General features: G+C 34.4%; 1 protein-coding gene, 1 long non-coding RNA gene and 1 pseudogene across 51 annotated transcripts in view; 2 read left to right on the top strand and 1 right to left on the bottom strand.

Moving 5' to 3' along the window:
* LOC145261258 (uncharacterized) overlaps window positions 1–27,427 on the top strand; it is a 652,396-nt gene that overhangs the window by 324,333 nt on the left and 300,636 nt on the right. The gene's annotated exons all lie outside the window — the stretch shown is intronic.
* The window catches only part of LOC145261263 (uncharacterized), a 72,999-nt gene that overhangs the window by 7,921 nt on the left and 37,651 nt on the right, over window positions 1–27,427 (bottom strand). The window contains exon 2 of the long non-coding RNA XR_013864436.1: window positions 1,892–2,073. This is a non-coding gene — a long non-coding RNA (uncharacterized LOC145261263). The remainder of the gene's footprint in view (window positions 1–1,891; window positions 2,074–27,427) is intronic.
* LOC145261291 (5S ribosomal RNA) lies at window positions 5,444–5,562 on the top strand (annotated as a pseudogene).

Genomic DNA, 27,427 nt, shown 5'->3' with positions numbered 1-27,427 from the left:
TATATATATATATATATATATATATATTATAATTTCGCAATAACCAAGACAACAATATATCACATGTTTATTATACGAGGTATTTCTTTGGTGTTACAATCGTTTCATAACAATTCAGACAAGCTGAAACATTATTTCGTTTTCAAAAAATAGCTAATCTTCAGAGACAAATACACCTGTAATACACAATTTCTTATTTACTAATACAAGCAGCGAATCTCACCTCTCCATCCTTCATTTTTATGTGTGTGTGTGTGTGTGTGTGTGTGTGTGTGTGTGTGTGTGTGTGTGTGTGTAGATTATGCCCTGTGCTTTATATCATCGAGCGTATTCAGTTTTGTAAACGTATGTTCAAAGAAGAAAAAAAAAATTATGTGACCTACCTTTTCTGCTTTCATTAATGAAGAGTTCCATTTTCATATTCCCTCATTTTATCCACATTTATTTTTTCCCCCTCATTTGCTATTGCTCTTTTTATGTTTCGTACATATTTGCGGCCATCATGACATAAAAATGAACGTTATCTTAGCAAGACACACCCCAGTACACGCCGGAAATTTTGCGCTTGTGCTTTCATTTTTTTTTTTTCTTTTGCTGCCAATAGAATGTCGCCCCCAAACAAAAGGCATTTGGGCATGTGTGCTACTTGAAGAACCGGCAACGTTCTGGCTTCTGTATTGCTTCCCGTGATCTTTGAGAAACAAAAGTTTTCTAAGTTCAGCCTATCGACAAGCTTTTAGGATTAATTAGTATATTTTTTGCTTCTGTTAAAATAATTATCCGTAACAAGAAACAAGCAAATTTACATTAAATTATCGCACCCATATATCTCTCTATATATAAAGTTAGGTATGTATATATGTTTATATATTTGGATTTTGATATGCAGCATAATTACGTTGACACACCGGTTCTCGTCTGATCACCTAAGTTAAGCAACGTTGAGCCTGGTTAGTACCAGATTGGTGACCATTTGGCAATTCTATTTAACAACGCCAAACTCAGAAGAGCTGGGGTTGGAGATCGCACAACCCTTGCCACAAAAATTCCACGCGTAGGTACCCTTACTGTGGGTATCCAAAGTTTGTCAAGACTGAAGGAACTACCGGTTTGGATTTAATCCTAAACTAATTAACTGATCATTATAAATTTTGAGAACATAGCAGCTGGACGTAAGTGGTCATACTATGTATGCTCTCTCTCTCTCTCTCTCTCTCTCTCTCTCTATATATATATATATATATATATATATATATATATATATATATATATATATATATATTATTCAATTTTCACCCGAAACAAGGCACTTTGATGTAGGGGGCTACTATCGGGGACATAAGTTGCAGGGATACTATGTAGGGAGTTGAACAGCAAGATGTCTGTTTACATTACACTTGAACTTCTGCATGTCAGTACAGTTGGGAAAGCAGGAACCCGAAAGGGAGTTCCAAAGTCTAGCAGTTTTTTAGGAAGAAACTATTGGAGTAGAAAACCTTTTTAGATCTAGGGATCTATACTGTGTAGGGGTGGGATTTTGCTGCTTGTTAGGTTTGTTGGGGGTAGTCACATCGAGGGGGTATAAAGGCTTGTAGTTCGCCGGAGCATCCACGATTAAAATACTTGTAAAACAGGCAGAGGGATGTAATGGGACAGAAGCTGAAGCTTAGATGACAGTTCAGGATCTATCAGGTTAACTTCATTTCATACAAAGCAGTTAAAAAGGGGATGGGATCCCGTCGTGAAAAATAAGATTTTTTTACGAAATTTTAACAACAGATATTATGTCATGTTATACACGTTTACAAATGCGTTACCATGTAAACACCCGGGACCCAACACGTTGTAGACAGAGTACGTCGCAAGGAACATAAGACAAGTAATAACTCACCTCCTTTCTTTTTTTCTTTTTCTTTTTGTTTGTTTGTAAAAACGACATTTATTTCCGGGTACGCTCCCAAATAAAATGTGATTCTGAGCGTCATCTCGAACGTGTTCTCTTACGTGATCTTCCTTTTCATAGTCTTTTTTCTGCCGGTGACGTCATTTTGCATGAATTTGCGTGTCCGTGATCTGTTACAATTAATAATAGACATTAGTTAATAAATAGTATCCAGATTTCAGTTTCTTTCAAACACTTTGAAGAATTACTAAGTGGCTTTGTATAGAATTTAACACCATGCTTGAACCATTAATTATAAATAATAGATAATATATATAGTAATAAGTACGTAATAATAATAATAATATATATATATATATATATATATATATATATATATATATATATATATATATATATACTGTTTTAACAAAAACCAAGACTTCAAGAAATGGGTTGATAAAAACAAAAAGTGTATTTCATTGTTAGTTACAATTAATTCAAACAATATGTTGTTTGAAAATTTTCACACGAACAGCCTTTCTTCAGATTTATTGAATAAAAAAACACTTTAACGATGAAACATTAAGGAAAATAAACATTTCCTTTATGAGGAAAAGAAAACAAGCGGGAAAACTTTACCTCTGTCGCATCCTTTGTAACGTATATATATATATATATATATATATATATATATATATATATATATATATATATATATTGTAGTATAATAATTCTCCAAGTTCCAAATATCGAGTTTTCTCAGTTGATTATTCATTAATTTTCAAAAGGTATCCATTACAAATTTGTTTTGTACTACGACTAACAAGTCTGTAAAATTATGTTATTGCTGCATAGTTAGTCATATACTCATCAGATGTTTACCTTAAAAAATTTATAAAAACACCATATATATATATATATATATATATATATATATATATATATATAATGTTAAAAGTCCATGTATGCTTCTAGGATAATGATTTAAAGGTTATGGGTTTTTTGAAGCATGAAAAACAATGTTACTTTTTGTATTTAATATTTTTATTGTTATTTTTTATATTTCAAGTGGATCTTCGCTCTTGGTCACAAAAAAAGTATCCAAATGAAAATGAAAAATAAAAAGAAAACCGTTGAAAGAACTACAAATTTGTTGTTCTTTCAACGGTTTTCTTTTACTTTTTCATTTGGATACTTTTTTGTGACCAAGAGCGGAGATCCACTTGAAATATAAAACATGCTTAAAAAAAAACCCCTCATAACCTTTTATATATATATATATATATATATATATATATATATATATATATATATATATATATATAACTACTTTATTTACTCACATAAACCTAATATACGAAAGTATAGATTTATGCGTAAACTTTAAGTATTTACTTCAAAAGTGCTCAATATGTAGGTAGAGCTAGTTAGTAATTTATAAAATATATTAAGCTACACTGAATATTCTGCGTTTCATCCACTGTAGGATTCGTCAGGCTTATGCGCGAATTCTGTGGTTGCTTCTTGTTTTTATATATGTTGAGGATTTCTAGTTAGCCAATCAGCTTTCTAGTATCAACCGCGCCCCTTCCTATCAGCCATTATATTTTACGAAATTTTATTACTATATATATATATATATATATATATATATATATATATATATATATATAGTAATAAAATGTCGTAATATATAATGATATTAAGAAATAAAATAGGTTTGAGGCTCCTAAAATTTATACTAGAATTGTCCGCAAGGGCTCATGGCGCAGTGGTTATATTATTTGAAAAATTCGGTTGTAGAATGATGTTTTCCTGAAGGTCGAAGGTTCAGTTTTCAGTGTGGGCGACCGAAAATTACAATTGCAAATTACTTAGAACCTTTATCAACTTACGGAAATGAGCATGTTACCACTGTGAAGTAATTAAGGGTTCTGTTCGAAATTTCGGGCAGATTCTCAAGACATAAAGATTCTTAAGTTCGACAGAAAAATTTGCGAATTTGACAAGATACATATCGATCGAAACGTTGTGAAAATAAAACTCAAGATGAAAACAGTAGTTCTATGAATCTAAATAATACGTCAGTTTTATAAGATATACAGACATATATAATCCAAAGAAACTTGGAGTATTTTATTTAAAAAAAGAAAAAATTACATTAAAGTTCCTAAGGAAATTAAGTTCAACATGAATTATGCAAGTGCTAAATCTGAAATATGTTGAACTTAATTTCCTTAGGAACTGACTAGCCTTTATTTAAACCTATGTCACTTTCGGTTTGGCGATGAGCGCAACAACAAAGACGTCACGTTCTTTTTTGTTTCACATTTTTTTGCTCCTTCGCGGTACGGGTTCGAGCTACCTGCCTACTACCACTCTTTTTTGCTCAACACACACCTCCAAACACCCGGGCAACGCCGTTCACTCAGGCTAGTATATGTATAAAGAGAGATAGAGAGAGAGAGAGAGAGAGAGAGAGAGAGAGAGAGAGAAAGGGAGAGAAAGAGAGAGAGAGATTGAATAGCGACATTTGTTATAGGCTAAAAATGACAAAGTCGAAGAACTGTGGCATCTGTATTATTGTTTTCGGGCGTGGCTTTCTTCCGCCCAGATGGTTTTTCTTTTTGCGTTTCTACACGTTCATCAAAGCATCACTATCAGATTTGGTTTTGGTTGTTGTTGACAGCAACATTTAATGCCAAAATATATTTACAGCATTTCATATGAGAATTATTTGGGCGGTAGATAGTTTCAGATGTGTCCTCGTGTTTTAGTCATCAATATGAAGGTTGTGTTTGAAAAAGCATTCTCATTGTCCTGTCACACTTAAGTTGGAAATAACATTTACATTAATAAACGCACAGATTAAATGGACGTATTTCATAACGTAATAGTTATATCTGTAACATAGCGCATATGAGGGCATGGGAAAATATCAGCAACAGCGAAGGATAGCTGGATATGCAAATTAGGAAGTGCGTGCGAGAATAAAAAGGACAAAAGGAGAAACAATAAAAAAATGCACCACGTGGTCGGGAGAAACAAAGTCAACGTTGCAGAAAATGGACGTGTAAAATCAAGCGCAAGAAATGTCTGGCGTGAGGTCGGAGAAGAAAAGTGTACATCGGGTGAGATGGATGATGGCGAGAAACTTTTTAAGTGGTATTGAGATGGGAGAGTAACAGTACTAAATGCTTTTGTTAAAAAGGAAAAGATGCCGATCCGGATTTATTTATTTTTGTTTGTTTGTTTCTTTTCGTTGGTGTCGGACGGCATGGGGGTCCGCGATATGTTTGAACTGTAACGAACACTGTAACAAACAGGGTTCGAGCGTAACGGCAACGTTACATATCTACCCAACCTCATCGGAAAGACTTTTTAGTTTTATTTTTGTTACACAAAGGAGAAACAAATGTGTAATTCAAGTCATCGTCACCATCGTTGTCGTCGTGGTCGTCATCATCATCATCATTGTCATTATCATTTTTCCCAAGCAGCCAACCTAATATGTCCCACACTGTCAGCTAGGCTTCAACCTCTGTCAATCGATGAAATATATATGGCATAATCACGTTGACACACCGGTTCCCGTCAGATCACCGAAGTTAAGCAACGTTGAGCCTGGTCATTACTAAAATGGGTGACCAATTTGGGAAGTCCAGGTGCTGTTTGTAGGAGGACGTCGACATCCCTGCAAAAAGTTGCAAAAACCTAACATCGTCATCTCCCCTCATGGGGATATACATGCGACTGAGGACTGCTTGTGAATTTCATACTCCCATGAAACTTCCTCCTTTGGAGGAAGCCGGTTAAACCCTGAATAGATTTGGTGCTGACTGCAATTACACACACAATCGATGAAATGTTGCATCCCTCTGCCTATTACCATTTTAGGTGCTGCAATGAACTACAAGCCCTTGTACCCCCGCGACGTAAATACCCCTGACAAACCTGACAAGCAGCAAAATCCCACCCCTTCACAGTAAAAATCCTCAGATGCCAGAAAGCCTTCTACTCTAATAGTTTATTCCCTCGGACTGCTAGATTTTGGAATTCCCTTCCAGGTCCCAGCATCCCTGACTGTACTGACATGCAGAAGTTCAAGTGTAATATAAACAGATATCTTGCTGCTCAACTCCCTACATAGTATCCGTGCAAATTATGTCCCAGATAGTAGCCCCTTACATCAAAGTGGCACTGTGCCTTGTTTGGGGTGAAAATGCAATAAGAAAAAAATTGACCAGTAGATTGTGTCATAATGTATCTTTCTTGTGGTCTCTTGGTCTTACTGAATTCCAGGACATGAATTCATCTAGTCTGGTGGAGTATCTGGCTTAGTGCTATTACAAAAGGCAACATCATTTGGGGAAGATGCGCTATACCTCGTATAAGCTAGCTTGAGATGGGCAAATCGAGAAAATCTTATTTTTACTTTGCAAAAGTCAATTATCATGGTTCAAAGATTATATTTCGTACGTCTGCTCATTGTTTTGTTTGTGTGATTCCTTAGCTCCTTGAATGAAAAAATAATTTATATTTATTAATTTTAAAGGTTTACGAAAATATATTTGCATAAAAGTTTTTTTCTTCTTTTTTTTTCTATGATAATCCAGAAATTAAAAAAAAAAAAAATCTATAGTTAAATATTTAGAGATTGTGAAACGTATCAGAGTCGGAATGGTTTATTGTGTCGGAATCAGATGTTCAGAACGGAATCGGTGATTGTATCAGAATCAGTAAAATATTGGAACTATCCCATCACTAATAGCTACAACGAGAAGGGATATGAAGTCGAACATTTATTAAGAGTACTACCTGGGGTGGGGGGCACCCGGCTTTGCCCGGTCATAAAATATGATTAAATATGATAATTTAATTTGTCCAGATTTCGTATATATTATTATAGAGTTGTGATTTCAAAAGTAAAAAAAAAAGAAAAGTATTTGGATTCGATCAGCTAGAATCGAAATCAAAAGCAAAACTGTAGCATTCAAAGCTGGTGACGTTACCACTGTACCAACGTGACATGCTTATGAACTGATTAAAAATAAAGGTGAATGTACAATATGTGTAACGATGTTTTTTTTGCAATTTTGACCCCTTTTTAATCCCTTAAAAACTATTTTAACCGGCTAAAGACTCATAAAAGAACCGTCCATAAAAAATCCAATCCTTTGAGGCCTCTGCGACTTTTACTTTCAGAAGAGATAGAATTTGGAAATATGGAGACAGACAGATAGACATACAAACATAGCGAGTTTTATAAATTAGATAAGGGAAAATGGTTTTGTAGCCACTTCCAAACTTACAGCTGCTAGTATTCCCAAACAGTCACCCATCTTAGTTCTGACCCTGATCAACATTGTTTGCTTCCTATCATTTGACAATAACTCATTTTTCAACATTAAAGCGGTTAATATTTAATCGACTTTTTTTGGTCATATCGGTAGCGAAGATTTTAAGATGGAGGATTAAAAGTCATAAAAGGCTAATACTATATGTGAAATTAGATTTTGACCATGTGAGAGGATAGAAACAAGAGTTTCAAGCAGGATCACAGTTGCAGACTTGAATTGCAAAGCGGCATCTGCCTTATCATTTTGCTCTGTAAATTGTGGAATAAATATTTTAAACGTTATAATTTGTTCTCTGCTCATTTTCAAATTGGTGTTAAGTCAATAACCTGCACCATCGGGTATAGCACTGATCGTCATTTTAAACTAAGCACTTTATCTGTTACGTTACAGGTCCCTTGCAAAAAGTTGTATTGCAATCGTCAAAGTTTTCTCTCTGTAATTAAATGTTTTGTTCTTCTTATTATACTGCCAACGGTTTAACAAGGGGCATCAATACCACTTTTTAATTTTTTTTTTTTTATGACTCAACCAAGATTTGAACCAAACCATTATCAAACAGTCTATGCCAAATGAGTTAGTAAAGTAGTTCAACCTAAACATAAGAAAACATCTTTGTTAAGTAATAAAAATATATATGATAGCAACCTTCTGTCTAATAGGACAATGCCATTCTGCATCAGTCTGGTGCTCTGCAGTGTCTGTTGTGCTTATAAAGTTCAAAGCTGGAATTTGTTCTCCGGATGCAGATCTGGGCGGGTGATAAGGACACCTAAGTTTGCCCAGTTACCAGGATTCCCTTCTCGATGTTGTAGACTAGCATTTTTATTGATTAGTTTTTAACTAGTATTTTCATGGGTTAATTTTAACTAGTATTTTTATCGGTTAGTTTTAACTAATATTTTATGGGTTATTTTAAATTAGTTAAAATTTTTATTTGTTAGTTTTAACTAGTATTTTTATTGGTTAGATTTGACTAGAATTTTTATTGGTTAGTTTTAACTAGTATTTTTATGGGTAAGTTTAAACCAGTATTTTTATGGGTTAGTTTAAACTAGTATTTTTATTAGGTAGTTTTAACTAGTGTTTTTATTAGGTAGTTTTAACTAGAATTTTTATAGGTTAATTTTAACTAGTATTTTTATTGGTTATTTAAACTAGTATTATATTACTAGCTAATTTTAATTAGTATTTTATGGGTTAGTTTTAACTAGTATTTTATTGGTTATCTTTAACTAGTATTTTTATTGGTTAGATTTGACTAGTATTCTTATGGGTAAGTTTAAACCAGTATTTTTATGGGTTAGTTTTTACTAGTATTTTTATTCTTTAGTTTTAACTAGTGTTTTTAATGTTTAGATTTAACTAGTATTTTTATAGGTTAATTTTAACTAGTATTTTTTATTGGTTATTTAAACTAGTATAATATTACTAGTTAATTTTAATTAGTATTTTATGGGTTAGTTTTTACTAGTATTTCATTAGTTAGTTTTAACTAGCATTTTATTGGTTATCTTTAACTAGTATTTTATTGGTTAGTTTTAACTAGTATTTTTATTGGTTAGATTTGACTAGTATTTTTATGGGTAAGTTTACCCAGTATTTTATGGGTTAGTTTTTACTAGTATTTTTAATGTTTAGTTTTAACTAGTATTTTTATAGGTTAATTTTAACTAGTATTTTTATTGGTTATTTAAACTAGTATAATATTACTAGTTAATTTTAATTAGTATTTTATGGGTTAGTTTTAACTAGTATTTTATTAGTTAGTTTTAACTAGTATTTTTATTGGTTATCTTAAACTAGTATTTTATTAATTAGTTTTAACTATTACTTTTATTGGTTATCTTTAACTAGTATTTTTACCAGGACCTTCTTTTCGGTGTTACAGACAAAGTTTGACGGAAAGGCAAGTCAATATGGTCAGAGGCAGCGCAGAAAAGTGTTGCAGTGGTTCACCATTCGCCTATCAGGACTCCAAACCGGATTTTTGTTGGGATTTACTCTGTTTAATAAAAAAAAATGTTTGTGATATTAAATATTAAAAGGTTATGAGCAATCCATCATGGTGTGAACCAATCACTTGAAAATGATGAAGAAACCCTTTAATTTTTATATGTGATTTTGCCAAGCATCCTCCGAGCTACTTAATCAGCATCCAATCTGGTAAGTCGTTGGAAGAAGTTTTTTTGCAGGATGCAAACAATGTTCTATGACAGATCGGTTGTCAAGCATGAGAATTTAGCATTTGCGAAGATATCTTTACAAAGAATTTTTCGGTAACGGGACTCGATGAGAGACACGGGAAGAAAGACGCCCAACCCAAGAAAATATTTCACCTTTGAAAATATGTGACAGACTTTTTGGAAAAAGAATGTTTTGGAATATGAAATTGGGATATGATACGGCCAGGCTGTCTGTCTGTCTATCTGTTATGTTATGCCGCAGTTTAAAACATCATTTCTATCATAAAATACATGGCTTCAATAAACACATCTTATGTGAGATATGTCCAAACGATGCCATTTTTTTTTTTTAAATTATATCGTTCATCAAGGCTCAGAGGCCACTCGAAGGTAAAAAGGTAAATGGGTAAATGGGTACGTAATGGAAATTTGATCATTTATTTTAGAGGATGCCTCTTCAAGAACCTGTTCATGTTGGACCTGACAACGACCAGGTCATAGTCAGGCGAGAAGTAGCTCCGTTATTGGTCAGTGAGTCCATTAACCTGTCACACTTTAGATGAAACGTATTGAATGAATACATTTCCTTATTTTTCGATAATAGACTCTGTTTATTGATCTGTATATCCATCCTTTTGCTTATTGATTTGTCATGCTTTTTATTGGTTAGTTTAAACTGAAATCGTATTTTTATTTGTTAGTTTTAACTAATATTTTTATGGGTTAGTTTTAACTAGTATTTATATTGGTTAGTTCAAACTAGAATTTTTATGATTAGTTTAAACTAGTATTTTTATTTGTTAGTTTCAACTAGAATTTTTATTGATTAGTTTTTAACTAGTATTTTAATGGGTTAATTTTAACTAGTATTTTTATGGGTTAGTTTTAACTAGTATGCAACATTGTGGCGATGGGACACAGACTGGAACTTAGCTGATAATGCAAGACCTATTACTTTAGATCAGGGTTTATCACACTTCAGGACACCATGGAACGCCTGAACAGGGCAAAGGTTTTTCACAAAGCACTAACAAGATAATTTCTAAAATAAATATGAAAAACATTAATTTCAAATTTTAGCTCATACTTGTTCATTTGTTGTTCTTGTTCGTGATTTTACTATATTTTTGTGTTTACAACTATTTTTTGTTTTTGATTAATCAAAGATTGCTGATTTTTTTTGCAAATTTATTTTTTTTATTCACTTTTTCATAAACCACTCTGAAACTCTTTACACCTGTAGTTATGTATCATATTCTTTTCCAATAAAAAAGGTCTATAATTAATTGTCTGCAGCCATTTCATTTTTGCATATAAACCCATTTGGTATTTTTTAAGAAAGGGTTTGCGGAGCCCCTCAGCCTCACTCATGCAGTCATAGGGCTCCATGGAGCTCACTTTGGGAACCCCTGCTTTAAAGAATCTTTATGGCTGTTCACATTACATTTAAACTTTTGCAAGTTTGTATAGTCGGAGGAATGGGAAACAGAGAGGGAATTCTGAAGTCTAACAACGAGTGAAAAACAACTATTAGCGAAAAAGGATTTCTGGCATTTAGGGGCCGCAACAATGAAGGGCTGGAATTTTGCTGCTTTTCGGGTTAGTCACATGTTTAGGTTTCTTGCAAGTCATTTCGACGTGGCACCTTCGCTGCACGAGTCAGTTGTATATCATGCTAGATAACCAAATTCTTATTTTCCCTTATATTAGGAACTGTAATTATGTTTATTAAATCGTATCTCGTTTCATGTATCACGTTTTTCTTCGGCAATTTTTCCTGTGTGCACATATAAATGCATTTTTTTTATTTATGTAAATGCAGTCGCTCCATTGTCATTATCATTTCTTTATCATTGTTTTCTTTTTCGTTTATTTTATTTTGTTTTTTGACAATCGCGTTTATCCAAGAAAATACTTATTCAAGATGGCGTCGCCCGTGATCAAGAAGCTGTCCACGATGTGCCTCGCCATGCAGCTATATAAAATGGAATATAAACTTTTACACGTCTTTGATAGCCGCATCTTGTTAATGTCATCATATTTGATGCTCACCTTTACCATTTACCACCTTTTATAACATTATATTAATTATTGGCATAGTTCTCGACAAATTTCAAAGACTCGACCATCTTCTATAATTTTTTAAAAATCACGCTGTTTCCTCAGCCAACATAGTCTTGGTCATTTTTGCAATGGCTTTTTACCTTTATTTTTATTTTTATTTTTTTTTACACGGTAGTCACCACTTATCAAGGCCCGGAAGCCACTCGGGGATAAGGGTTATTGCGTGTACAGTACGTTAGTATTGGAGATTTGATAAAGTGTCTTACTTAAGAGGGCGGTTCATCAAGAATTTGTTTATGTTGGACTTGAAGACATCCAGGTTGTAGTCAGGTGGGAAACAGGCAACCGGAACAGAGTTCCACAGGCGTGCACTTCTAAGAAAGAAGCTTTGTTCATGGAATCTACGTTTTGGTTTTGGCACAGATAGAGAGTACGGAAATTTTTTGAAAGTGGTTTCAGCTAGATTGGTGACTGAGGTAAGTCTTGTGCAGTTCTAGACTTTGCTTTCTCCCTTTGAAAAGGTATTAGTTTATTGTCAATTGACTGACGCGCTCCTACTGAGGAATTTCGTGGGGCTACCCAGGTACTTTTTTTGCAGGCCAAAGTGCTCATCCTCTCGGGCACTGACTCTTCAAATCACACTTTCCACCTCTTGTGTCACATCATGTGAGAGAGAGATAAATAACTTCAAATCTCTTCGGTTTAAAGTTCACAGGTAACATGAGTTAGAACAAATACATCGAGGGCATTGCCAAGGCTGCTGCAAGGAAGGTGGGCTCTCTATACCATGCTAGAAAGTTACTTATGCCTGAAAGTATCCTGTACCTCTATAAGATCATCATCTTCCCATGTATGGAGAATCGTTGTCACATTTGGGCTGGTGCATCTACTACTCATCTCTCGCTCTTGGATAGGGTTCAAAAGAGAGTCGCCAACCTAATAAGTCCCGCACTGTCAGCTAAACTTCAACCTCTGTTCCATTGATGAAATGTTGCATCCCTCTGCCTGTTTTACAATTATTTTAATGGTAAATGCTCCGATGAACTACAAATCCTTGTACCCCCCTCGACAATCCAAAAAGCAGCAAAATCCCACCCCTACACAGTAGAAATCCTCAGATGCCAGAAAGCCTTCTACTCTAATAGTTTCTTCCCCAGAACTGCTAGACTTTGGAATTCCCTTCAGGGTTCCTGTTTCCCTGCCTGTACTGACCTGCAGAAGTTCAAGTGTAATGTAAACAAACATCTTGCTGCTCAACTCTCTGCATAGTATCCCTGCAATTTATGTCCAAGATAGTAGCCCCCCCCCCACACACACACATACACCAAAGTGGGATGAAAATGCAATGAAAAAAATCTAGGCTAGGAATTAGCTTACAAACAAAAGAAAGAAGGAAGCTATGACAGTGACATGTTTATGTAAGTGTTTAACTCTGCCTATAAGACGTGCCATCATTTCTTTTTTCTTCTTCCTCTTTGCCTTTGTGTTTGTGCGCAGTAGACAGGTTGTTTAGCTAAATTTCGACTACCTGGTTATTGGTGCTTAAACCCCTTGATAGCTCTGCCAGAAATAACTCTTTAACGAAAGAACGGAACTCCTATGGGTAATATAAATCGCTATATTAAACAGATATACGTCATAATCATGTTGACACACCGATTCTCGTTGGATCAACCAAGTTAAGCAACCTTGAGCCTTGTCAGTATCAGATGGGTGACCATTTAGGAAAGCAGGTGCCGTGTGTAAGAGGACATCGACACCTCTTTGCAAGTGCTGCAAAAAACACTTTATTATCTCCACTGACGGCTATATACATGTGACTGGAGACCGCTTATAAATTTTATACTCCCATGAAACTTCCTCCTTCAGAGGAAGCTGGAGTGAGTGCTGCTTTAGTATAGTGGAGTATATTAAACAGTTGGAACAATTATGAAACCCAGCGAAGGTTAACAGTGGCACTTCCATAATATCTGGCTGTATTGACCTCACGAAAAACAATTTTGGTTGAAACTAAACTATTCAAATTTTGATTCAACTCAGAAATTAATTCTACTAACCAAACACTCTCGCCCATCTTTCAATGTGACTAAACCAACAAAGTATCCTGTTCGGCAAGCATGTCCAGATTTAATCTTCCTTTGAAGTCATCAGCACTAGTCTTGTTTTTAAGACTTACATTACACATTCATCATATTATTCTTGCAAAATTTTTGTCCATGCAACGCATATCCTCAATCCTCCCCGGTCCAGTTTCACTTCCATACATAATCACACTGTGCACACATGTTTAATAGACTCTTCCCTTGATCAACAGGGATAAAACTCTGCTAATTAGCAAAAGTTCCCTGAACTTACTCCATTTATTCCTTATTCTAGCTACCACACCAACACTGGCACCTGCTCCTCTCTGTGCTCCAATAATATCACCAAGGTAACAAAATTTCAATAAAAATAGAAATGACACTAACCCTGTGCAAGTTTAACTAGCTTCCTCTGAAGGAGGAAGTTTCAAGGGAGTATGAAAGTCGCATGTATATTCCTGTTAGGAGAGATGACGATGCTAGGTTTTTGCAACTCTTGCAGGGAAATGTTGACGTCTTCCTACATACAACACCTGGAATTCCCAAATTGGTCACCCATCTAGTACTAACCAGGTTCAACGTTGCTTAACTTCGGTGGTGTGACGAGAGCCAGTGTATCGTGATTATGCCATATGCGGTGCATCTGCTACTCATCTCACTCCTAGACAGGGTTCAAAAGAGAGTCGCTAACCTAATAGATCCTGAAATATCATCTAGGCTTCAACCTCTGTGCCATCGACGAAATGTTGCATCCCTCTGCCTGTTTTACAAATATTTTAATGGTGGATGCTCCGATGAACTACAAACCCTTGTACCCACTCAACGCAAATACCCCCGAAAAACCCGAAAAGCAACAAAATCCCACCCATACACAGTAGATATCCTCAGATCCAGAAAGCCTTCTACTCTAATAGTTTCTTCGCTGGGACTGCTAGACTTTGGAATTTCTTTCCGGGTTCCTGTTTCCCTGACTGGTAAAGGTAAAAAACTTCAACAGGTTCGCCATCCAAATATACTTTCTTTGCATCAGAGTTCTCATCCGTTTGTATCGTTTTACGATTCTTGCACACAAACTTGTTATCGTCTTTTAACCAATTATTCCATGCACTTCTTTTGTATTCAGTGTTTACGAGTAACGTGAAATATTAGAATGTTTTGGAAAACTACTTTCCACAAACTGAAAAAGTGAACTTTACTCTTCCCGGGGGTTTTGCAACCCTGCAACCACTGTTTCACATGCTTCCTCATTAGCATCAGCTTCTATATTTCAATTACCAACTTCTGAATAGAGTCAGCATCAAAATATATGCTTAATTAGTATGTAAATAGTGAAACCGATCAAAATGCCATTCTAAACTTAAGCTCTCAAATAGTAGCTCCTTACGTTTCAAGTGGCAATATGCCTGGTTTGGGGTGAAAAAGATTTTTAATAAAACAAAAAAAATATTTAAAAAATTATAAAAAGCAAAGCAATGTGTTTAACCATTTACAAAACGGAACTGTATTCGGTGTGATATTTGTATTAGTTTGCAAAAATTATTTATTTATGAAAAAAAAATACAATAAATAAAAATAGATTAGACACAAGGCCATTCAAAAGTGTGGGTAGGAGGGTCTATATTAATCTTTATCACTTTACCTAAGATTTGTCTATCACTTTCCTAGCTAGAATCCTCAATCACCAAAATACCATACTTACACCAGGGGCCGTCTTACTTAACATTCCTAAATTGATTTTTTTTGTTTGTTTTTTTACTGAATATATATATGAATAACTAAATAAATAAATAGATCGTTCTTATTTACAGTCATTCCATTTAATCGTGAAATAAATGAAAGAGCAAAAAATGAAAAACGGAAGTTAGGACACTTCCTTTTTAAATAATAAATTATATAATTTCAAGTTTTTAGATAAGAGTTGATAATGTGGTTTATTTGGATTATTTGAACAACTACTCCCATTCATAATGTTATTCTCACAACTTTTCGGCCGATGTAACCGCCGACCTTCACATAAAAATATACAATATGCTGCAATTCATTGGCTAATACCTGACCATGAATGACAAGATGAGAAAAAAAAAAAAAAAAGCTTAACGTACCAAAGAAAACGGTACGACAGAAAGACTGTCTGCCAGTCAGTCTCTAGGTCTGTCACGCATAAAATATAATTAAATGCACAGATTGGATGAACTCATATTAAGAATATCCGTTTCTATTTTGACTCCCCATTTTCTTGACTCATTTAAAAAAAAAATTTTCTTTTTTTTTTTTTTGCAAATTCTGAATCTCTCATCGTTTATGGACCGTTAATTCTCACTGGAGACGGCAAAAAGCATCAACAAGTTAAATTGGGCTCGTATGTTTTTGAGAACGACGATTTGGCTTCAGGTGTTTCTTCAGACATTCTGCTGATTGTGTCAGATGGAAATAGCATTTCTGTCAGACATTTTTGGGAAAGATGAAGCGAAATAGACAGGGGTGGAGGGTGCGGATGCAGTCTGGGTTGAGAAATTTGGAGTGAGTTTTAATTGTTGTGAAATGAGATGACGGAAAGATGGATGCCGCATTTTTGTTTGTTTGTTTGTTTGTTTTTACGAAGGCGTCATCACTTATCAAGGCCCGGAGGCAACTTGAGGATAAGGTTTGATGAGTGTACGGAAGTCAATAGGATAATATCGTAGTAATCGTTAGTCATAAAAATTTGGTAAATTGGATTACTTAAGGACACGGCTCAAGAACTTGTTTACATTGACCTTGGTAGCGACCATATTATAGTCAACTGGAAAGCAGGCAAACGGAACAGAGTACCACAGGCTTGCAGTTCTAAGAAAGAAGCTTTGTTAATAAAATTCACATTTAGGTTTAGGCACAGATAAAGAGTGGGGAGAATTATTGATAGTGATTTCAGCTAGACGAGTATTTTTCATGAAAGTTTGATGAGGTGGGACTATAGATTAACTTATACTTGTTCATTAGTTGTTCCTTACATGTTCATTAGTTGTTCCTTACTTGTTCATTAGTTATTCCTTGCGTGTTCATTAGTTGTTCCTTACTTGTTCATTAGTTGTTCTTTACGTGTTCATTAGTTGTTCCTTACTTGTTCATTAGTTGTTCTTTACATGTTCATTAGTTGTTCTTTACATGTTCATTAGTTGTTCTTTACATGTTCATTAGTTGTTCCTTACTTGTTCATTAGTTGTTCCTTACTTGTTCATTAGTTGTTCCTTACTTGTTCATTAGTTGTTCTTTACGTGTTCATTAGTTGTTCCTTACTTGTTCATTAGTTGTTCCTTACTTGTTCATTAGTTGTTCCTGTTGTTGTTAAGAAAGGGTTTGCGATGGGACAAAGACTGGAATTTGGCCTTGACTGATAATTATAATAGAGAATCTTTGTTAGACCCTGTCCAAGAGGGAATGCACCAGCCCAGCAATATGGCAGCAATACTCCACAGATGGGTGAATGGTGGTTTTATACATATATATATACAGAATACTGGCAGGTGTGAGAATTTTTCTAGCTTGGTAGAGGGAGCCGACTTTCCTTGCATATTTACTTGGTAATGTCATTGTTTGTGACAACTTGAGCCGATTTTTCTTTCGACATTAGCTGTTTGTTCATATTATTATTGTTAAAAAATAAAATTAGTGCTTTTTTAAGGAACTGACTGAGAAAAGACACAAAAAACCCAACAAAAAACAAATAGAAATCTATAATATAAAAAACAAAATGGGCGTACGCGTTTGTGTATGTCGAAGAAAGTTTTTTTTTTTTTTTGCTGGATTTCTCGACAAGGTTATTTTGGAGAAGTTTCCTTATACTCCCTAGATTATAAAATCTCACATTCGAAAATGGACGTCGTCTATATCTTTATTTTGATCGAGTTTTAAAAAAATCTTTGGTTTCCAGTGTTTGTTTGTCTTTCTTATATAAATAAAGTGAAACTGACCGAAGCAAATTCAACCACTTCTCGACCTTCTTGGCCGGGACATTTTGAAGGCAATTAGCTTTGATCAATGTGGGGGAAACCCTTCATATCAGACAATTGTTATTCATTTGGACACTCCCAGGGTTTCCTCTTTTCTTTTTTTTTGTGGGGGAGCTGGTTTTCCCTAACATCATGAGGAAACAAATACAACAGAAATTGGAAAGCTTGACTGGCCTACAGCCAGACGTTCATTTCTGCGGCTGCGTGAACTCATTCATTTCTTTTTCATCACTAAATTTGAACACTTCACATTTCCACTCGCATCATGGCACAATGGTAAACTCTCAGCTTTTCTTTCTTTTCAAACCTTTGCGTCACGGGTTCGAGCCTGCCTACTAACACTTTCTTTTTTTGTGCTCAACACACACCTACAAACACCCGGGCAACGCTGTACATCCCCGCTAGTTAAAGAATATAACATAGATGCGATAAAAACTTGTTCAAAACTTTGAAACAATTGCCCCAGAGTACGGCCAGATCTCTTGACCCGTAAAAGAATTTTTGAAAAATACATTTTTTCTAGGTAAGAACTAAACTTAGTTCCATTTCCTTGAAAACTTTCACAGTTCCGTTTGGTTTCCATGGCAATGCTTATGCAATCTTTTACAGGATGCTGCTGTTGGCGCTCGTAAGAACGAAGGCAGTAGATAGGTAAGTGATGTGGATGGGTTGCTTAGGGGAAGGGGGGAGCATAGGTAAAGAGAAGGAAGCTGGCTGCCTCTTGTGTGATTCTGATTTGCTATTTGCGCCTAAATTCGCTTTTACGTCATGCCCACCTACCGTTGAGGCATGTTAGTTGCAAATAGGTAAACATGTTAACCGTTAATTAGCGACAGGTAGCAAACGAGGTAAGAGGAATCAAGTCACCTAAAACAACACAAGTAATACCATCATCATCATTATCTACATCATCAACCAAGTAAAAACAACAATGAGCTTAATAATAATAATAATAATAATAATAATAATAATAATAATAAAAGCAACAACAACAACAACAACAACAATAATAATAATAATAATAAGAAGAAGAAGAAGAACAACAACAACAAAAACAAAAACAACAAAAATATATAAAGACGTCTGCACAATGAAAAAGAAGCAAAGAAAATGTACAGTGGCACCAGTATCAGTGTTCACAAAATCCAAATATAAAGCGGTCGTAAACAGTCTAGCAAGCAGAATGCACACTTTATAATAATACAATGCACTACAATCTCTAATCAGCGTTTAAATAAAAATAAAGGGTAAAACGGTCGTAAACAATCTAGCAAGCAAAGTATGCATACCAACAATAAGTCCAGTACAATCTCATGTCATACGCGCACCAATAGTTTCAGTTTGCATCATTCATTCAGCATGCTGTTGCGGTTGATGTTGTATGCCAGTTGAGGTTCCAACCTCGACAATCAGTTCGGCAGAGACTATGCCATTTTGGTGGCCTTTTAGCTGTGGGGTTGAGTCATCCGTTCTGGATAGTCCTAGGAGGTTCATACACCCAAGCATTGCCTCCTGGTTATTAGGTGCAGCAAGTTTATTACTTGTTGCTTGAGGTGCTCTCACCAGAGAATGCTGATGGGGCTACTCTGGCATTTTTTCTTTTGTAGAGCTAGAATGCTTCTTTTTTAGGGCCACTAGCTCGATTCTTCCTATCTTCTGACCTTGTGTCACATTCCCCCGGCGCTGGAAGAAAAGTAAATACCTACAATCTCAAATCAGTGTTAATAAACTGCTGATGGGGCTACCAAGGCAATTTTTGAAAGGCCAGAATTCTTCAGGAGCGCTGATTTGACTTTCTCTGTTTTGCTAACCTTGTGTCACATCTTTCTGCAACGAGAAAGAAATAGATCTATTGAGATACTGATGATGTGACGTAATATCCGGTGCTACGATGCCGCAGTTGTTGTTTGTTTTTTTTGTTGTTGTTGTTGTTTGAGTGCATTAATATAAAAAGGATCATTGCGATGGAGAGCTACACAGATGTAGAAAAAAAAGAAAGGAATTAAATGGTTTTCTTGTGGAAATTCTGCTGAAAGAGATGCTGTGTTTTTTATCCGTTTTTTTTTCTTCGTCTTTTAATTCATACACTGTAACATTCTCGGTGACTTCGTTTATAAAGAGGCATTCCCTGTCCTCACACTGTAACAAGAACTCTTATACACATACACACACAGAAGCACATACAAACATGTGCACACCTATACACATTCACACACGTACGCATGCACAAACACATACACACGTACGGATACTCACACACATACGCATACGCACATACACACAAAAACATAAGCATACACACACATATATATACACACAAACATATTCACATACACATACACACGCATACACACACATAAATATATTTCTTCTACGATTTCGATAATTTTTTAAATTACATTCTAAATAAAGAGCTTATCCGAAAGATTAAGAAGTGTTGCTTAATCTTGTAGGACCGTGAAGTCACTGCATTAGTTCATGCAGCGTGTCTTGCGAAAAAGTAGCATAGTAGCTCCCATCTCGCTCTAAGCCTCAGAGCACACACAGCACTTGATCATACCAAATGGTCACCCATTTTAACATTGGCCAGATTCAATGTCGCTTAACTTTGGTGAGCTAATGGGAATATGACATAATCAACTTGACATACCGAAACATTTTCGACTTTCATGAGTCTTCATCAGGAACATGATGCGCTACAAAATTAAAATTGGTAAATTTATTGAGAAAGTCGATTAAAATAGTTTCAAAAGCATTTAAGTATACCCTCTCCTCCTTTGTATCGAGCCTGGTTGATGGTAGGTTTGTTGGCTCGAATGAATAAGGCTTCAATGATGGGGAGGCACAGGTTACAATTTGAGACAGCGAGGATGGCAGTTTTTATTAATATGTTTCTGAAATCATTTTTGGAGTATCATGTGCTACTGTAAATGAAGCTGTCAGAGGAAGACAGATGACATCTAAACTGACATATTAATTCTAGTCATGCTAATATATGTATTGATTTTTATTAATTCAGAACTGTATTCTGTGCATGTAATGAGTGTATACATACATATATATACGTGTGTGTGTGTGTGTGTGTAATATATATGAGTATATGTGTACAATTGCAAATTGTTTGTCAGCTAATTATTTAAGATTTCATATAATAAAGACTTCACTCCCACAAAGATATCGGTGGAAGATCATACGATGCCACCAAAGTTGGAAGCGTGTATTTACAATTTAAAATTTAGAATCAGAAAAAATTCCACTAAAGTTTGACCCACTTATAAAATCCTAGTAGGCTGCCGAGTTGTAAGATACGCTTAAATATGATATTTTAATTCATACAGATTTCGTATTTATTTTTATAGAGTCAATTCCCTATTGATTATTATATTGTACCCAATTATAGTGATTTCAAAGGGAAAAAAAAGATTTGGTTGTGCCATCAGGTAGAATCGAAACCAAAACATATAGCTCTCCAACCTTATTCGTTATCCTCTGAGTCACGTCCATATGCATACAAAAAGTTAAAAAAAATAACCTTGTTTAACATATAAATGTATATTTGCACATGCATAAAAGAGCATTTTAAGTCAACTTACGCCTGCCAAGTTCCATTTTCTTTTTTTCAATTTTGACTTCTTAGCTGATATTTTTAGCAACTAAAGACCAAATCGAATTTGTTCTACAGGTCCAAATCCCCTATGTGTAAAGTTTCAAGTCTGTAGACCAAATATTGACAGAGGAGTTGGGTAGAGACCTTTCCTCTCACAAACAGACAAGGTCACGTTTATATATTTTTTTTTTTTAGATAGGCATCACCACATTATCAAGGCCCAGAGGCCACTCAAGGATAAGGGTTAAAGAGTGTACAGTAGAAATTGGACAATATAGTAATCATTAGTAATGAAAATTTGGTAAATTTAACAACTTAATGGAACGGCTCATCAAGAACTTATTTACTTTAGACTTGAACACAACCATATTGTAGTCAGCCGGAAAGCAGGAAATCGGAAGACAATTCCACAGGCGTGCAGTTCTAAGAAAGAAGCTTTGTTCATGGAATCTACGTTTAGGTTTAGGCACAGATAAAGAGTGGGGGGAATTATTGATAGTGTTTACAGCTAGACGAGTGTTTCTTGTGAAAGTTTGGCGAGGGGGGACCATAGATTGAAGCTCAGTCGAACACTTTCCATGAAAATAATGATACATCAGAGACAAACTCGCAACATCTCTTCTGTGAGATAGAGGTTGCAAGGAGGAGAAAAGGACATCTCCTACGAGGCTACGAACTCTATCAAGGCAGGCCAAGTCCTTTCTAGCAGCTCCTGCCCAGATGTGGCAACAGTATTCCATCCTTGGACGTACCTGGCTCTTATATAGATAGAGAATAGCATCAGCAATGAGATATCTACCGGATCGATAGAAAGATCCCACCATTTTTCCAGCGGCCTTGGCAACAGATTTGATGTACGTGTTCCATTATATATATACTAGCAGGACACCCGACATTGCTCGGTCATAAAATACGCTTAAATATATTTTGATTAATGCAGATTTCGTATTTATTATCATATTATATTGGATTCAATATATAGTAACGATTTAAAAAGTTAAAAAAAAATAACTTGTGCGCCACCACCAAGAATCGAAACCAAAACGTTTAGCTTACGATTTACTTTTTCTTTTGATGTTAATGCCTGAGCTATGAAGACATGTTTGCTTCTCCCTCGCTCCTCCTCCTCCCCTGATCCGAATCTGCTGGACTACTTTGTTTGGTCATATGTCGAGAACACCAACATGACCTCCCACAACACCAAAGCCAGCCTGATTGCTGTCATCTGTCAAGTATTTGCCAAACTCCCGCCAGTGCTTGTGGAAAAGGCATGCTCCCAGTTATGGACTTGTATTGAGACAGTGATTGAGGCTGAAGGCGGCTACATTAATAGATGTCAGCTCTACTACATAATCAAGTTACTTGAATTGATTTTTTCAATAAAAGTTTAAAAATAAAGCTGGTGTTGTTTGTTAGGACGACACTTTTATCGTTCCACACTGTACATATGTAGATTTATATGAAAATTTTGATGTCTTTTTTAAGGGGGGGGGGCGTTATATATCACATTTTAGTACATGTTTCGAGTTTTTGTACTTCCATCCTCCTCACTTTAAGTATCCTTTTTGGATTTCATTTATTTGTGGCAATTTTGAATATCTGTTCGTCTCTGAGGAGTTGCATCATGGCACAATGGACTATATTTTCTATCAAGACAATGAAACACGTGTAAGAGAATAATCTACACATTCACCAAAATTATGAGTAAAAAACAATAAAAATCAGAAAAACTCATGATTGAGGACAGATTCTGTTCTTTGACTATTGGATTTTTTTTTTTACTTGGGAGTCACAGCTTATCAAGGCCCGAAGGCCACTCGAGGATAAGGGTTAATGAATTTAAGGCAGTAGTATAGTAATCATTTAGAGTGTAAACTGGGTAGAATTTGGTTATTTACGGGGATTACTCAAAAAAAATTTGTTTACATTGGATTTGAAGGCTACTATGTTGTATTTAACTGAGAAACAGGCCCGCAGAACACAGGTGGGCAGTCCCGGGAAAAAAGCTTTGGAATCAAATCGAGCGTTTATTATTTTTAATCATTTGGACAATATTATCAGAAATATATACTTAAAAAATATATAGTTTTATAGAAACTCAAGAAATATATATATATATATATATGCTTATATCTGTGTTACAGAAGATCATAACAACATCGGTACAGTTAGTTTCAAATTCAAACGATGCCTAAATGCTTATGTAAAAGATTAAAATAAGCGCGTGTGTGTATGTGTGTGTGTGTATATATATATATATATATATATATATATTATTTTTTACTATAATAATTAATTAATATATATATTAATTAATAATATAATAATTAATTAATTAATATATATATATTAATTAATATATATATATATATATATATATATATATATATATATATATATATATCTCAGCAGAATAGCGTAATGGTAAGAAGTCTTGACTGTCATTTGGGCGGTTGGGTTTAGATCCTGGCTTGAGGTAGTTGCTTGCCTAGCCCCACTGATGAGCTGTAAAACAGCGAAACAGTACTATATGTGGATGAAACAGTGTTTTATGGTAAACAACTGATGATTTCTGAAATAACATTAGAACTATTGTGAATTCGAGAAAGCAAGTAGATTCAGCGATTGCAGGAGATTAAACAACTTGTTGACAAAATAATTTTCCAACGAAGGGCGAAATAATTTTTTCAAATATATTTTTTTTAATATATTTTTAAAGGTTAAACATCTCTGAATATATATATATATATATATATATATATATATATATATATATATATATATATATAATATGCATGTATGTGTGTGTGTGTGTACCTTTGAAATATTTCTTAAAATAACTAAATAGTCTGTCATCTAGGGACATCTTTACAGTGTAGGGTATCTCCAAAAGATTGATAAGATTTCTGCAAAAGGTCCTAGCCGCTTCTCCAATTGATGGCCGATATTTCCCCTAAATTGGAACCGTGCCCAAAACCCTTGCCTGATATCATTTTTGAATGGTAGCCAGTTCTTCAGATTTCTCTGAGATCCTGTTTTTAGAATCGAGGCAACGTGTTTTTATCCGAAATGGACAAACCCTAGTTACGTTAAACGTTGCCTCCGAAAGCATTGATTTATGCGTTCGAGAATGAGGCCATCCGCCACCGCAAATGTTTAGAGTTGATTATTTCGAGGGTTGTTTGCGTTTTCTGTTGATGTAAGTAGTGGTCAGATCGAGTTACCATTTTGCGAAAATAGACGGAAAGTTTAAAAGACGTAACTAAGATTTTGTCTCCTCATCGTCATATCTTCTTCCTCATCCGTGCCAATGTTGGGTGTTACCGTTGCAGACCAGGTATATATAAAAAATAAAAAGATAAAAATAAAAATAAATAAATAAATTAAAAAAACAGAGCGAATATATATGACAACCTCTCTCTTCCTCCTTTTTCTCCCTTCTCTTTCCCTTCTTCACCTTCTCAAGTTTACTATTTATTTTAATAATTTTTAATCAAAATTCATTCGCATTTCGTACTTGGGTCGATAAATAAGAATAACACAATAATTGAGACTTCTATCTACTCATGGCTGACGGAATGAGAATAATCTACCCCATGGATTAAATAAGATTACATTCGCCTCTCAACCTGTTTTTTCTTCCCCCCTTCCTTCCTTATCTTTTCAAGTTTACCATTTATTTTGAAAAATAATTCTTGATTAAACTCCATTCGCATTTTGTACTTGGGTCAAAAAGTAAGAATAGCGTTAATTTAGACTTCTACCCCATCATGGCTGACGGAACGAGAATAATGGATTAAGTAAAATCTTCAGTTCGAAATTGCATTTAAGTTTTTTTCATTCGACATAAGAATTCCGAAAATTGGAAAACAAAAATCATCTGAAGAATGTTGGCAGTGATATCATTCGCGTAGCTTGTTCTTGTTCTCTCAACTAGGGTAATTTATAATTACATTTTTTCTGTACTGAAGATTGAACCTCAACCCCCAGAAGACTGTCCCTAAAACTGATGATCACTTAACACTTATATCTTTTACACCATGTGTCTATGCAAAAACTCATGGCGCAACGCAGATTAAATAACATGTTCCGTTCAAAATTTTTAACGGATTTCAGAGTTCAACAAGACAAACCTGAAAAAAAAAGAAAAACTCCATTGTTAATTAATATACTTATGACGATCGAGATTCTATGAAACTACAATTAAACGTTAATGTCACCCACTGGCAGCTGTTATGCTGTATCACGACTCTTCAGTGTGGCTAATCTTAACGAGTGTTTCCAACTGAGATTCGAAACCCGAACGAATAAATTTCGATTCTTCCAACTACTGTTCTCATCTTTGATTTTATTCCCAAAACGTCCCGGACAATGTAACGGAATCTTTTTACTCCACGATCGGATAAAAATCTTCAGTAATTGTAACAAGAATCATTCTTTTAGTATCGCCGAGAATTGAACCTCCAGAAACTTTTCACTTAGAACTAATTTAACTTAGCACTTATATCCGTTGCGCCACACGATCTTGATGATAAGCTACCTTAGTGTATTAAATAAAGAGTTCCGTTCGAAATTCCTTGCAGATTCCAGAGTTCGATAAGACACCTAAGTAAGGACGGAGGATACATCGGCTGAAACGTTGTGACAATAACATGCAAGATAAAAACAGTGGTCCGAATAATCCAAATAAAACGAATTCCAACTTGTGATGTTCTAGCTTCAAGAAACTATTGTGCGTTTTATATTTAATGAAACATCCTAACGATTGGATCAGCGTTTAGTTGGGTTTTGTAAGGAAAGCGCAGAAATTATGAGAGTCCGATCTAAAAATAATATCAGGTAGGAATTGCTGAATGATGTTATGGCTATCTTTATAGTCGAAAGACCAGACCATCCCAACACTTTTTGCATATGACTGCAGTGCTGTGACTAACACATGACCCTTTCTCCTTGGGGTGACTCATATATATATATATATATATATATATATATATATATATATATATATATATATATATATATATATACATATATATATATATATATATATATATGTCTGTGTGTGTGTGTTAAAAATATAAATAATATATATATGTGTGTGTGCAAATATATTAAAAAATAATAACAATAATACTATATATATATATATATAACTACTTAATTCACTCACATAAAATTAATATACGAAAGCATAGATTTATGCGTAAACTTTAAGTATTTACTTCAAAAGTACTCAATATGTAGGTAGAGCTAGTTAGTAAGTTATAAAATGTATATGGCGATTAAGCTACACTGAATATTCCGCGTTTCATCCACACTAGGACTCTTCAGGCTTATGCGCATATATATATATATATTAGTTTTACAGAAGTTCAGAAAAACATTGGTACCGTCGGTTTCAAGCCCAAACACAACGGGAAACCATTAATGGTAACACGTAAATAATGTTCGGCTCTCGTCAGCCATCTTGTTTTCTGCCTTGAAACCGACGGTACCAATGTTTTTCTGAACTTCTGTAAAACTAATAAATAAATAAATATTTAGCTCTTATATCGAAAAAGTTTTTCTTTGTAATCGAGCACTTTGTCGGAACTCTTTCCCCAAAATACAGTAAGCAAATATATATATATATATATATATATATATATATATATATATATATATATATATATATATATTATTAGAAATATAAAAAATATTTTCTCTTAACCTTATTTTTCCACCCTTTTATGTTTTTATTTTATATATCAACATGAAAATTATTAACTTCTTTTTCTTTATTTTTTAAAATATTTCCAAGAACATCTGCCTTACTACAAAAAATGCTAGTTTTATTTTGGTGTCTTTAATCCATCTCCCATATTTTTGCTGATGAGGAGACTTTGTTTAAAGAAAATCTTTTTATCAAATTATTGTTCAAGACATGTTGTCTATTTCAATATGAACATCGATTCCGAAACGATCGTACAATCGATTGATTTTGTTTGTTTTCCTTTTGAAACTGACTTTTAATTCAAAATTATGAATCGTTTTACTCAAAATTAAAATAGCTCTAGGACATATATGCCTATCGAGCTTATTATATATCTACATTACAACGAGCACTGTTTTCTTTTAATAGTATTAATGCATTTACTAATACATTAAAATAAACTCTGCTCTTTAGATTCTTTGTCTAATTCCCTCAAAATAAATAAATAAACACACACACACACACACACACACACACACATATTTATTCCAGGTGAAAAAAATATC

This window comes from Euprymna scolopes, chromosome 37, assembly GCF_053919585.1.
Source record: "Euprymna scolopes isolate OS-2025 chromosome 37, ASM5391958v1, whole genome shotgun sequence".
Lineage (NCBI taxonomy): Eukaryota > Metazoa > Mollusca > Cephalopoda > Sepiida > Sepiolidae > Euprymna > Euprymna scolopes.
The sequence above is the reverse complement of the archived record's forward strand: the minus strand, read 5'-3'. Positions and strand labels throughout refer to the sequence as shown.